This window comes from Mustela nivalis (genome assembly GCF_964662115.1).
Source record: "Mustela nivalis genome assembly, contig: HAP1_SCAFFOLD_1979, whole genome shotgun sequence".
NCBI lineage: Eukaryota > Metazoa > Chordata > Mammalia > Carnivora > Mustelidae > Mustela > Mustela nivalis.
Window position 1 is genome coordinate 12227 of NW_028134685.1, and position 12226 is coordinate 24452.

The following is a 12226-nucleotide window of genomic DNA, read 5'->3' on the forward strand; positions in this document are numbered from 1 at the left end:
GGTGGGGTGCTCAAACCTACCTCTGCCCAAACTCCCTGCTCTGATTGTCTCAAGGGACAGTAATTAAGAGCTCTGGAGCCCATCCATTCTCTCTCCCCTCTCCACAGATGCCTTGGGAAGGGGCCCTGGATAGACCAAGAGCCCTGGTGTCCATCCAGGGCCCCACCTATGAATCCCCTCTGGGTCCTCCTCACATTATGGAATATCAAAAAATTACTCCAACCCCCATGCTTCAGCATTTGTAAAGAGAACAGCCCTGGTTAACGCCCGGATGCATCTTTTGGGAGAAATCTTCGGCGGTTGTCATAGAGTTTAGCTGTGGGGAATACCTCTGAGAAGGTGGCATCTTGCCAAAGGGAAAAAGGGCTACCAAAGAGAAAGAGGGTCTCCCCCCCACCCCAAGAAACCTGCCTGTGTGAGGGAGACTCAGATACATGTGATGGGCCGGGATGTTGAAGACAATAAATATTTTCTCTGAGCTCTGCCGAATGAAGGTCACTAAAATGGTGTCTGCCCCATGGAGGAAAATCCAGAGATATGGAACTCTTGAAACTGATGGGGCTAGGATGGGGCCTTCAAGCCCAGGAGGGCTGGTCAGAACTGGAACCAAACAGCCCAGCTGCATCCCAGTCTCCCCCTTGGCCATTCCCTGGTGTTTTGTAACGTAGTATTTGGACCAAGTCCCAACTTTGTCTTCCCTATGCAGGAAAGAGGAGAATTCCGTCCCTGCCCAGAGGCTGAGTGTTAGGAGAAAGCAGGCGAGGGTTAGCCGAAGCCAGATTGTAAGATCCCAAAGGAAAGAAGACTTTTAGACACAGACAACATACATGGCCATCCACGCCACTGTATCAAGAAATCCACGAGGAGCCACTTTGGAAATTCTTGGTCTTACTTTTATTAAAGAGAGATGACGTTTATTTGCAGTAATACGCTGATTAAAATTCATTAGGAACGATCTTCCCCTTGAACAGAGGGACAAGAGGAAGTAGGGGGCCTAGGAGTGAGAGATAGGTACAGTGGTTTTCAAGCTTTTATGTTAGCCACAGAAACCTCTCTTCTTATCAAGATCATCCGAGGTAATGTCAGTATCCAAGACGGATCCAAGTGGACATGTTCTGGTTGAAGAAGGACATGAGGAAAAGTCTTTCGCACTTGGACCCTTCCTACATCTCCTTCCGCACCAGTCATCCTCGAGGTACTTCCAGAATCCCCGGGGTCCACGGCAGGCATTTGAGAAGCGTTAATTTTATCCAAACTCCCCATTCACAGATGATGAAACCTAAGTCCGGAGAAGTCAGGTGACCTGCCCAGGTTGGTTAGCGTCCCAGGGGGACACCAGCCCAAGGGTTCCAAAGTAGAGTGTCCCAAACGGTAGGACACACCACATTGATGAGCTGCTAGTCGGTCTCCAAGCTCTGCAGACCAACTGTTGGGGTGGGGGCTGCTGAAGTGCCCTTGCCAGGGGCGTGGAAAACAGCAGGAGTGGAGCAGGGTATGATGGTGTGTCCTACGGTCCTCCCAGCAGTGACCTCCAGCAGCTCCGTCACTCGCTGCCATGCCGGGATATGCTCAGCCTGGCCCAGGAGACAGATGCTTGTCTACCTGGCTGGCTGCTCAAATTGCCTGTTCAGAGCAGGCCACTGCCGTTTAGCTGCTGGGGGAGTCTGGGTTTGGAGTGCCCCAGTGCGTGGCATAGACCCCACCCACAGTGTGGTGCAGCTAAACAGGGCTGGGGGCGGGAAGGGTGGGCAGGTATGCTGGTAGACGCACTTCTGTCTAGTGTCTCTACACCATAGGCTTCAGCTGTGTATCTTCACGATGACTGAATGCTTCTAAACACTTAGAGCTCGTGCGCCCTTTCAGTGGCATCCAAGCAAAGCTGCAGGGCGACCGCTCTCACGATGCACACACCTCCTCTGAATTAGGGCCTCGGCATCGTTTTAGATACTAGATATGAAAAAGGTGCATAGCATTCAAATCCATTAGCATCATCACAAGGCATTTTAACATTACATTTGTCAATGAAAGAAAAGGCAGAGCTCTCCGAGAGGCTTTAAATACAATTTCAACGGCCGTGAAATGTTGAATGTGCCACTGACTCTTGTGTCTGAAGTTTCTTGTCAATGAAGATTACCAAGAATTTGAAGAGATCCGTATTGAACACCTGGGACAAGAATTGCATGGAAGCATTTCAAACAGAAAACCCGATACAAAAGGTTATGTTCATGGAAACAATATTAAACTACCATTTAAAAATTAGAAAACGTTTTTGAATTTCCAAATTCTAAATTCTCTGCAAATTTAACTTCTTTAATACCATCCCTGAGATTTTGTATTTTTATTCACTCCTTTGACAAACAGGATTGGAGAGGCAGGCAATATTCCCTCTTTGGGGAATAGATCCCTGAACAAACAGACAAAGACCTCTGTCCTTTGGAGTTTTTATTTTAGTGGAGAGAGGCAAAGAAAAGGTAATAATATAATACAGTATGTGAGGTGATGAGTACTAAGGGAAAAAAATCGCACAGAATACAAGAAATTGAGAAAATAGGATGGTCAGGGCAGGCCTTATCGAGAAGGTGACATTCAGGCGAAGATTTGCAAGAAGTGAGGAAGTAAGCTATTAGACATCTGGGCAGAGGAAAGACCAGGTGCAAAGGCCCTGAGGCAGAGCACATCTGGCATTTTCAGAGAATAGCAAGGAGGCCTCTGTGGCTGGAGAGTGAGTGTAAGAGACTAGTTGAAGTTGGGGTTAGGGAGGTGATGGAGGACAGATAATAAGGAGGCTTGTGGGACATTTTAATAAGGCTTCTCTTCACTCTGAGTGAACTGGGGAGCCATCTGGGGCTGGTAACAGAAAAGTGACATTATCTGACACTCTCCAAGGATCACCCTGGTCATTGTATTGGGAAAAGCCTGCAGGGGTAGAGATCAGAGTAGGCGGACTAGTTAGGAAGCTATTATAAGAATTCAGAGGAGAAGTGACAATGGTTTAGAACAAAATAGAGCGGTGAAAGTGGTTAGTTTGTGAATGTATTCCAAAGGCAGAGCCCAGAGGATTTTCCAAGGTAGCCTGCGTACATACGTCTTACAGAATAGATACATCCATAGAATGTGTCGAGGATGCAGAATCTGAAAGCACAAGTTAAAGGGGACTCCGCAGATCTTAGCTTGAGCAGCTAGAAGGATACACAAGACCCTTGACTGGATTGGGAGAGGCAGCAGATACAGTAAGCTGGTGGTGATGGTGGGACGGGTGCGGAGGGGAGTAGCAGGTGTTCAGATATAGATAAGCCATTTCTGAGTTATCTATTATACTTGGAAGTGGAGACGTCCAGCAGGTGGTTGGCTATCAAAGCCTGGAGTTCAGAGATATTGTATTTTATTTATACCATAACAATTGTAAGGAAAATACAACAAGCCTTCCCCTACCAAGCTATGCATCTCACCCACCTCTCCCCCTCCCTCCCTCCTCACCACTCCTCCCTTCTCAGTTGTCTCAAGTTCACCCCAGCGTGCCATCGAGTATTTTCCTTTTCTATGGAAAAGTCTGGGAAGCATTGCCAACAGCATGTGCTCCTAGGCATCCAAGAGGCCTGAGTTCTAATTTTGCTTTGTGTGTAGAATGGATAATCAGCGTTGGCCATTGCCATGGGAGAACCCTTTTTTCTGGTGGCGTTGATTCAGATTGATGAGAGTTGGAGTCCCACCAGGTGTTTAATATTTTGAACTTTACCAGCATGGTGGTGGTGAAGAAAACGTGTGACTTGGAGCCAGGAAGACATGGCTTTGTGCTCGCTCAACGCCTCACCTACTGTGTGGTGGCTGGGAACACCGGTCAGGTTTGCTAGGTCATTAGGTGCTGGCAGCTCAGTTCTAGAACCCCCTTTCTGTATTTGGGAGCCCATCAAGAGATTCTTGGTAGGAGCCAGGATCTACTAAACGTGCCCTGACCTTGGCAGCATGACCTACTAGCCTTCAAATGATACCACCTGGCTCTTTGGATTTTAAGATAAGGATATAAAGGCACAGAACTCATTTGAAATGCATTTTGGCAGTGGCCTAAGTGCCATCCAACATCCAGTGTCCAATGTCCACTGTCCGGCGGTCTCCTGATGGACTCTTTTCAGTGTGATCTTGGCCCTCGCTCAGCCGTTTTGGCTCATGCGTGTATTCTAAGCTTCCCATACATTCTGTAAGCATCAGCATCGTCCCCCCCCCCCAATTTTCTTCTCTGTTTAAGTTAGCCAGAGTCAGTTTTTATTGCTTGCCGTCATGAACTCTAAGGCACTGACCTAGGGCAGGCTACTTACCTCTTCTGAGTCTCAGGTGGCTCTTGTTCTCAGTTCTCTCTACAGAAAGATGCTACCTATCACACTGAATGCAATGAGACAATAGCTTCAAGCACCTAGCATAGCACTTGGCAAACAGTAGCTACTCCAACACCATTATTTCCCTATAATAGAACTCTCTTTCCCCTGGCTGCCCTTGGTTCCTTCATCTTGGAAGTGGAGATGACTGAGAATGCAAATTCATCTCATTCTCTTAAATCTCTTAAGAGGACAGCAGACTGGTTCGTAGGGTCACAAGACACGGGTCCGCTTGAAAGGCGAGAGAACTGGGAACAGTGCAAAATGAGGGCAGGAACGGGCTTGCTGGTGTCAGGAGGAGTCTCATTAGCTAGTCCATAACTCAGCAGATCACAGCGTATGTGCCCCTGGTCCCTGAGTGTTCTGCAGTGCGGGGGATGCGGCCTCATCCATCAGCCCGCCGTGCAGAAGCGCAGACAGGAGCCACCGCAGTGACGCCTGAGTCAGCCGTGGAGCCGTTAGCGGTGGGACGGAGGCTGAGGCGGAGTGAGGTGTCGGTTCCACCAGCACCTGGTGTTTCTAAGGCTGTATTAGCAGGGGGCTGTCAATCTCGGCGCAGAAAAACAAGAGACAGAAAGAAGAAACAATCGAGAATCAGACAGCATCGAGAGAGGGAGCAAGAGGCTGGAGGACTATTTTAAGTAATGTCTGATAAATTACCTGCCCCTCCTGGCTTCCCCGGAAAGGAGATGCTGTGGAGTTGATGTTCGCATTTGACAACTCACCGAAACAGTGGGCCATGGGAATAAGACAAGACCAGGGCTGAAGGAGACAGCTGTGTGCCAAGTAGGGGCTCAGGTGGGGAGCCACGTCCAGTGGTCACAGGTGCACACGTGACCTCACACATAGCACTGCATGCGTGCGCACATGCACACACACACACACACACACACACACACACACACACAGGTCCGTGATAGCTATGCTCATTCTTGCACATAGACCCACGTAAATTACACAGGCATGCCCACTCCATACTCCACATGTTACCCATGCGGCCTTCCCCCTCAAGGTCAAGGACAGTGATAAAACACATTCATTGGCAACGAGGATGCTATTTCCAGGGAGGCAGGAGAAGATGCCCAACCAGGAGTAGGCACCTTAATAGTCCGGGAAGGGAGATGGGGAGAAGTTAGCTGCTCCCTCCTGCATCTTGTCTAGCTCTTAGCGCTGCCCCACGGACTCCACCACCACCACCACAAAGCCTATTACCAAGATAATTAATTTAATTAACAGCCTTCTGTGAAAATGGTAAGAATGCTGTAGCAAGGAGGTTTCTAAATAAGGTCCCTAGGTCTGAGTGGACACACAGCTTCTGCCCTGCCCTGCCTCTCTTGACACCTAACCCACCCTCCCTGCTGTCCCCAGCAGAACCATCTGGGCACAGGGTGAGCACATCAGATTCTCCATCTGTAAAATGGGGATTCAATTACTGACCTTTGTCTGCCTCTCAGGGTTGTTATGAAATGAAAATGAGGTTATATCCATAAATGTGATTTGCATTTTGTCAGGTGTCCTGGGGAACATACAAGAAGCAAATTTGGAAGAGCCTGGTTGCCGTCCCTACTTTTTTGTGACTAAAGCAGAATGCCTTACGCTCTTTTCCTCGGTTTTCTTGACACCCATGCCACCCTACCTTGGAGTGCTGAAGATCCAACGAGTGCTTTATAACAGTAGGCGTGAGCCAGCCTCACTCATTAAGCTGGTGATGGGCCTGGAACCCCAGGCCTTTGCCTGGGTGGGGTTGGAAGCAACTCAGTCATGGGCTAATAGCAGGGGTTCTGGTGATCTACAATTGCAGAGCGCCCTGATGCCCATCTAAAGCCTGGCCCTTCTAGTGGAATATTCCAAAAGCCCCTTACTGCTGGAAGGAGCTCAGTGGGGCTGTGACATCCCTTTTCTGGAACTCATGGCCAGAAAGGAAATGGCCTGGATGTTTCTTCCAGAAAACGTGCCAATGTCATGGACTTTGCAAAAAATCCAGTCTTCTTCTTTCCTTCCTTTCCTATAATCCTGAGGATTCCCTACAAAGAAGGTCCTAATGCCCTGTGAGTCTCTGGATGCACAAGGCCACGCATTACTTCCAATTCCCTCATCTGTAACACGAAGACAGCAGCCACCTCTGAGAGAAGTTGTGAAAATCCATCAAGAAAGGTCTTGCCGGACAGACACAAGGCAAGTCTTCCACTTGGCCCCCCAGTAACTGAGAGCTCACTGCTGTTCAACAGCCTCTGGGCTCATGGGAGTCACTTTCCTGCCTCCGCATAACGACAAAGACCCCACGTGGAAGGCCTTTGGGAACCACCACACATGGCCAACATGGAAATGTCACATCTGGGATGCCCTCTGGAATTCCCTTAGGACAAGCTGCCCAATGGGAATCGGAGGCCTTGATGTGACCCAAATGTCACACACTGACTACAGTCACATAGTCAATAGAATCAAATGTGCCCTTTGTTATATCTGGAGCCTCCACTGGCTTTTCAGACCAACAAGACTAACAACTACACCAAGGGGAAGCCCTGGGAACTGTGTGTAAGAGGCTGCAGGGGCCTCAGCCGGGTTTTCCTCAGCCTTGCCCAGGACAGGGAGCAGCATGGTTGAGAAGCTATAGACCACACATGGCTGGATGGGCTGGGAAGAAGGGAAGAATGTGCTGGATTATTCCAACCTCCCCAGAGCTGTGGTAGCCAGCTCCCCAGCCTGGCCAGGACTGCCTCTTCTCTGGGCCCTGCCTCTACTAAAGCCACTGACAGCTGGAACCAAGGAGAAAAGACTCTTGAGTCAACAGGAGAGAGCGGAAACGCTACCTATCATCTCTCACCCACTTGCTTTCTTGCTTGTGGGGGAAGATGGTCCAAGCATTTGTTCTTTCCTGAATGCTTATTGGGATCAATGCACAAGCAGGCCCAGAGGGGAGCCACGTAATGGGAACATTGTCTTCCAAGCGCCGAGCTCTCCCCCAGGATTCCAGAAGGCCAGCCATGGCTGGCTGCCCAGTGAAAGCCCTCCACGGATTTCTGCAGTATTGTCGGGATTCAGACTGTAGGTACCAACTTGCTCTTCATCGGGCAGACACGTCCATCTCTGCTCTACCTGCGAAGGAACGTGCTGTAGCGGGAAGAACAAAGAACTTGGGGCAGGAATCCCAGGGCCTCACGCATCTCAAGCCACTAAGTCACTGTGAGTGAGTCCTCGTCTGGAAAGTGCGGTGCACAGCCTCTCCTGCGCTTCCTCCGTGGGCTCAAATGAAAGAATGCAAAAGCACTTTGAGCAAGGGAAGACAGGACGTATGCTTTGAACACCAGCTCTGTGCATCTCCCCTCCTTAAGGGTCACTTACCCTATGTCATCTCCTCGGCCCTCTCGGTGGCCTAACAGGTGGCTGTTCTTTGCCCCATTTTATGGATGAGGGACTGAGCCCTGCAGAGATTGAATAAGCCCCAGGTCTCATAGGCAGGAGGAGATGGTGAAGCTACCATGTCTCGCAGAACCCACACCCCTGGGAGCTGGTGAGAAATGCAGACTCTCAGGCACCGCGGCAGATGGAGGAGTCAGAGTCTGCATTTCAGCAAGCTCCCCAGCTGCCCGCTCTTCGCCATGCTGGTTTGGTCAAGTTCAGGTGCAAGCCCCGAATAGGCACTAGGGGTAGTATAACCATAGCATCATAACCTGGTAGGAGCCAGGATCCACTAAATGTGCCCTGACCTTTGGGCAAACTCTTCCCCTTGGAGGGTTTCTGAAACACCTGGATTCCTGTTTCTCGGAATCAAATCTTACTTTCCAAGGCAATCTATCAGGAAGTCAGAAGCAGCAGGCCCACCTGCTCCAGCAGGTGGCTCCAGCAGCAGGGTGACCCTTTCCAGCCCCACCCAGAGCCCAGGGCGCTTTTCCTTCCTGGAAGTGAGGCAGAAAGAAAATGCTGCTTCCATGGTTCTGGAACTTGCTTCCCCGAGAAATTTCTAGCTGGGAAGTCAGCTTTGAAGCATTTTCCTCCCCATTTCATGCTGCTGGGCCCCCCACTGGGTGGTGATTGGCTGCTTGGCCCATCTTGCAGGAGCCCTGCTAAGTGACATGATCTCTGTGCCTGCGCTCAGAGAAGCAGGTCCACGGCAGCAGCCCCAGTCTCCTGCGCCCCTCTCATGGGAGCTTTCTAGCACTTAGCTCTGCCACAGACTTCCAGCCAAAATCAACAGTCTCCCAGGGGTCCTCGAAGCTCTGCACCCACCCAAACCCTCTAGCCCACCAGCCTTCAACAGCCAGCCAGTGGCAAGACGACCATGGTTCCTCCTCCCCTTTCCCTCACTGTCCTCCCGGCCATGGCCGGGCTGCTCCCAGAAAGGAGCCAGCCTGGATTGGGATGAGAAGCCTTCCCTCTGCTGCTTGGTGCAGCGCATGCATGGCATAAAGGGACAGTAGCCAGAGCACTGTAGACGCCAAGCCTCAGCAAAGATGCTGGGGGACCTGAGACTCCTCCCCAGGGAGGGAGGCCAGGGAGGTTAATCCAGGGCGGTGGGGAGGGGGGGTGGCATTTGTGGCCCGCGCTCAAGTGGCCAAGCTTTGGAATTGGACACAAGGGTTCACGTGCAAGTGTTCGGCTCTCCGAGCCTCAGTTTACCTATCTGTAAAATGGAAATAATAATGCTTAATAGCACCTGCCTCACCAAATGAGGATTTCATGGGATCATGAAGGTTCGGAAATTAGCAGATACGTGACAAAACGGTAAAGCACTTCATAAATTATGGTTGTCATTATTCTTCAGTGGGCTTGTCCCTGCTGCAGAACATATATCAAAAAGAAACTCAAAAATAACAAAACAGCTTATAAACAGCCATCAGGGAATGTAGGTGTTCATTCAGAAGGAGTATTGTGAGACCCTACTGTGCTTGGGCATAGGATGTGGCCCTGTCTCGAGGGCTCACAGAGGAGAGCGGACCAATGGTTGTCGTGGGTAGAATACAGGCTGAGAAGTGGTGCCCTGGGGGGCATTTGGAACATCTGACCTAGCCTGGTGACTGGAAAGGGTTCTTGGGGGAAGGGATACCAGAACTGTCTTAGAAAACGAGGTAAGGAAGCCAGGAAGGATGGATGGAGCGCGGGGGAGGAGGTTGCATGTCACAGGAAGGAGGTGGAGAGCCAACAGGCAGGCCCAGGAGGGTCAGAGCACTTAGCACACTGCGCTGGGGTGGGGCGCGGGCACCGGGTGGGGCCAGACCGGGAAGGACCTGGTGTGCAGGCCTGGACTTGGGACTTTACCCAGAGTGCCGGTACACAGTAGGTAGTTGATAAATATTTACTGTCACTGGAGAAAAAGTAATGCTAAGCCTCTGAAAGATTTTAAGCTCGGGATCCACATGGGAAGCCGTCAATTCGGAAAGCTCTCTCCGGTGGCAGGGGGAGAGGCTAGCTGTGAGGAGACCCAAGTCTAGGAGGGAGCGGACAGGATGGGTGCAGGGGCCGGAGGAACCAGCACCAGAGAGGGGCGTGGTGGGATAAGGGTCGGAGAGGATGGCTCTAGAACACAGCCGGAAAAACAATCACTTGGTAAAGAGAGAGCCAGCGGCTACACGTCGGGGGCCGGGAGCAGAGGGGGTTGTGTGGCGTGGGAAGTAGGCACACAGGAAAGACAGATGTGCTGGCCCAGAATGTCCGGAAGAGAAGGACCGCTGAAGGAAACGAAAACCAGGACAGGAACGATTCCCTGGGGCATCAGCTTCGAAGTCCCTTTGGACCATCCTTCAGGCACCAGACAGTTACCCTGGAGCAGGCTCTGTGCAGGGGTGGGGCAAGCGGAGAGGAAAGGTCTCGCCCCTGCTCACCAGGCCCCCCCGGGGCAGGCATGTCAATAGAGCAGTATCGCCGTTCTCATCCGTGGTACAGAAGAGTCTCGAACTGGTGACAGGTCTCCACAGCGTTTGGGCCAAAAATGCAGCTGGAAGCTCTGTGTTTTGCTGATGACTGTGGTGAGGCTTTCACGGGAGCATTCCACCACCCCAGAGGAAAGCACCCAAAGAGCAAATTGTTCTCCTTCCTCCCTGGGGTCCCCACATGGCCACCCAGGCCTCTTTGTGAATTTTTTAAAGGGGGTCTACAGGTGCATATGATGACGCCTTTCCTCGGCACTCGAAGTCCTGTGTGGAAACGATGCCAAAGGTCACAGCCTCTTCCCCTCCCCACTCTGGGGGGCAGCCCCTCTCGCTCCCCTGTGCCTCCTTGGCCTGTGTCCCTTCCCTCTGCTGCGGAGTGGGGCAGGGTGTGTAGGACACCCAAAACAGCCACGCTATTCTTTGGAGGTTCATTTATTTTAATAGCAATTAAATCCCATTCCCCTCTGTAAGCCATCAATATTTTAGGACTATTGCTCATCCCAGGGTGGCAGAGATGGCCCCCTCCGTGTCACAATGTGGCTTCCAGTTAAAAGTTCACCACAGAAAATTTGATGCCTAATAAATTGGAGCCTTCCCTGCTTTGAATCATTTTTAAACCACGACTGCCGCACAAAATATAATTATTACAAACTTGTCATTTGTAACAGAGAAATCTCATTAAAACAATTCCATGCTGGAAGGGCAGGTGGGAGGGGGAGGGGAGGGGGATGGTGGTGGCAGAGGAGGTTGAAGGAGCGGGAGGCTAAGGAAAGCTTAGAAAGGGCAGGGGGATGCTCTTAATTACAGATTGATTATTTCTGGTGATTGAGCACAGAATATAATCAACTCAACATTTCCAGACCGGAGCAGAAAGGTTGGGGACAGGCCAGGTGACAGGGACTGAGGGATCTTCCTGATCTCTATTCTGAGCTGAGCAGCTGGCTGAGGGGTGGGCGGCGGGTAGGTCAGAAGGGCACGAGGTGGCACCAGGCCTCCCCCATCAGACTTCTGGCCAGCCCAGGCCCAGGGCTGCTGCAGCATTTGCTAGGGGAGGTAGAGCTATCTGCTTCATCCACAGTAAACAGGGACTGCAACATTGTTGGAGCTGCAATATTGTTGGAGCTGCGGCCAATTATCAGGGAAATAGGATGTAGGTCTTGAAATCAAAGGGTTCACATCTCAGCTCTGACCCCTGGGAGCCAATACCCAGGGGGATCAATTCACCCAAAGTCCCCAAGCCTCAGTTTCCCAGTGAAATGCACTTAACTTGCCCTCCTGGCGCTGTGGGGCTGGGCTAAGGATCACCTAAGACGAGGTTAATTACATTCCCTGGCATAGAACACACCCTGGAAAATCTAAATTTCCTGACAAAGACTGAGATGTGGAAAGAAGCTGCCAGGTAGCTGCTAGAAGTGACGGGCACTGTGTAGGGAGTCCTGGGAGGGTCCTTCTCCGAGGTGGGGGTGGGGGGGTGGAGTCTAGCCCCGCTGGAAACAACAGTGCGGAGGCTGCAAAGTCTCTGGGCTGGGCCACCTGGGTGGCTCAGTAATTAAGCTTCTGCCTTTGGCTCAGGGTCCTGGGATCGAGCCCCACATCAGGATCCCTGCTCGGCAGGAAGCCTGCTTCCCCCTCTCCCACTCCCCCTGCTTGTGTTCCCTCTCTCCCTATGTCTCTCCCCGTCAAATAAATAAAATCTTAAAAAAAAAAAAAAAAGTTGCTGGGCTAGAGTCAGTGCAGGGCTCTAGTGTGTTTATGGGGTTGGGGCTTCCCTTTGCTTACTGCTGCCCACTGGGATTGTTTACCCCTCCTCCATGGTGCCCCGGGAACCTCCCCTAGGTACCTGCTTGCCGCCAAGCACAGCTGCCTGGAAGAGGAGCGGGAAAAGCCACAGCAGCTTCCCTGAACTTGTCCTCAGCTCTATGCTTGTGAAACAGGCGCCTTGAGCTCTTCCCCTTCCTCATCCCAACGCCTCTGCCCCCCCAGCCCTGC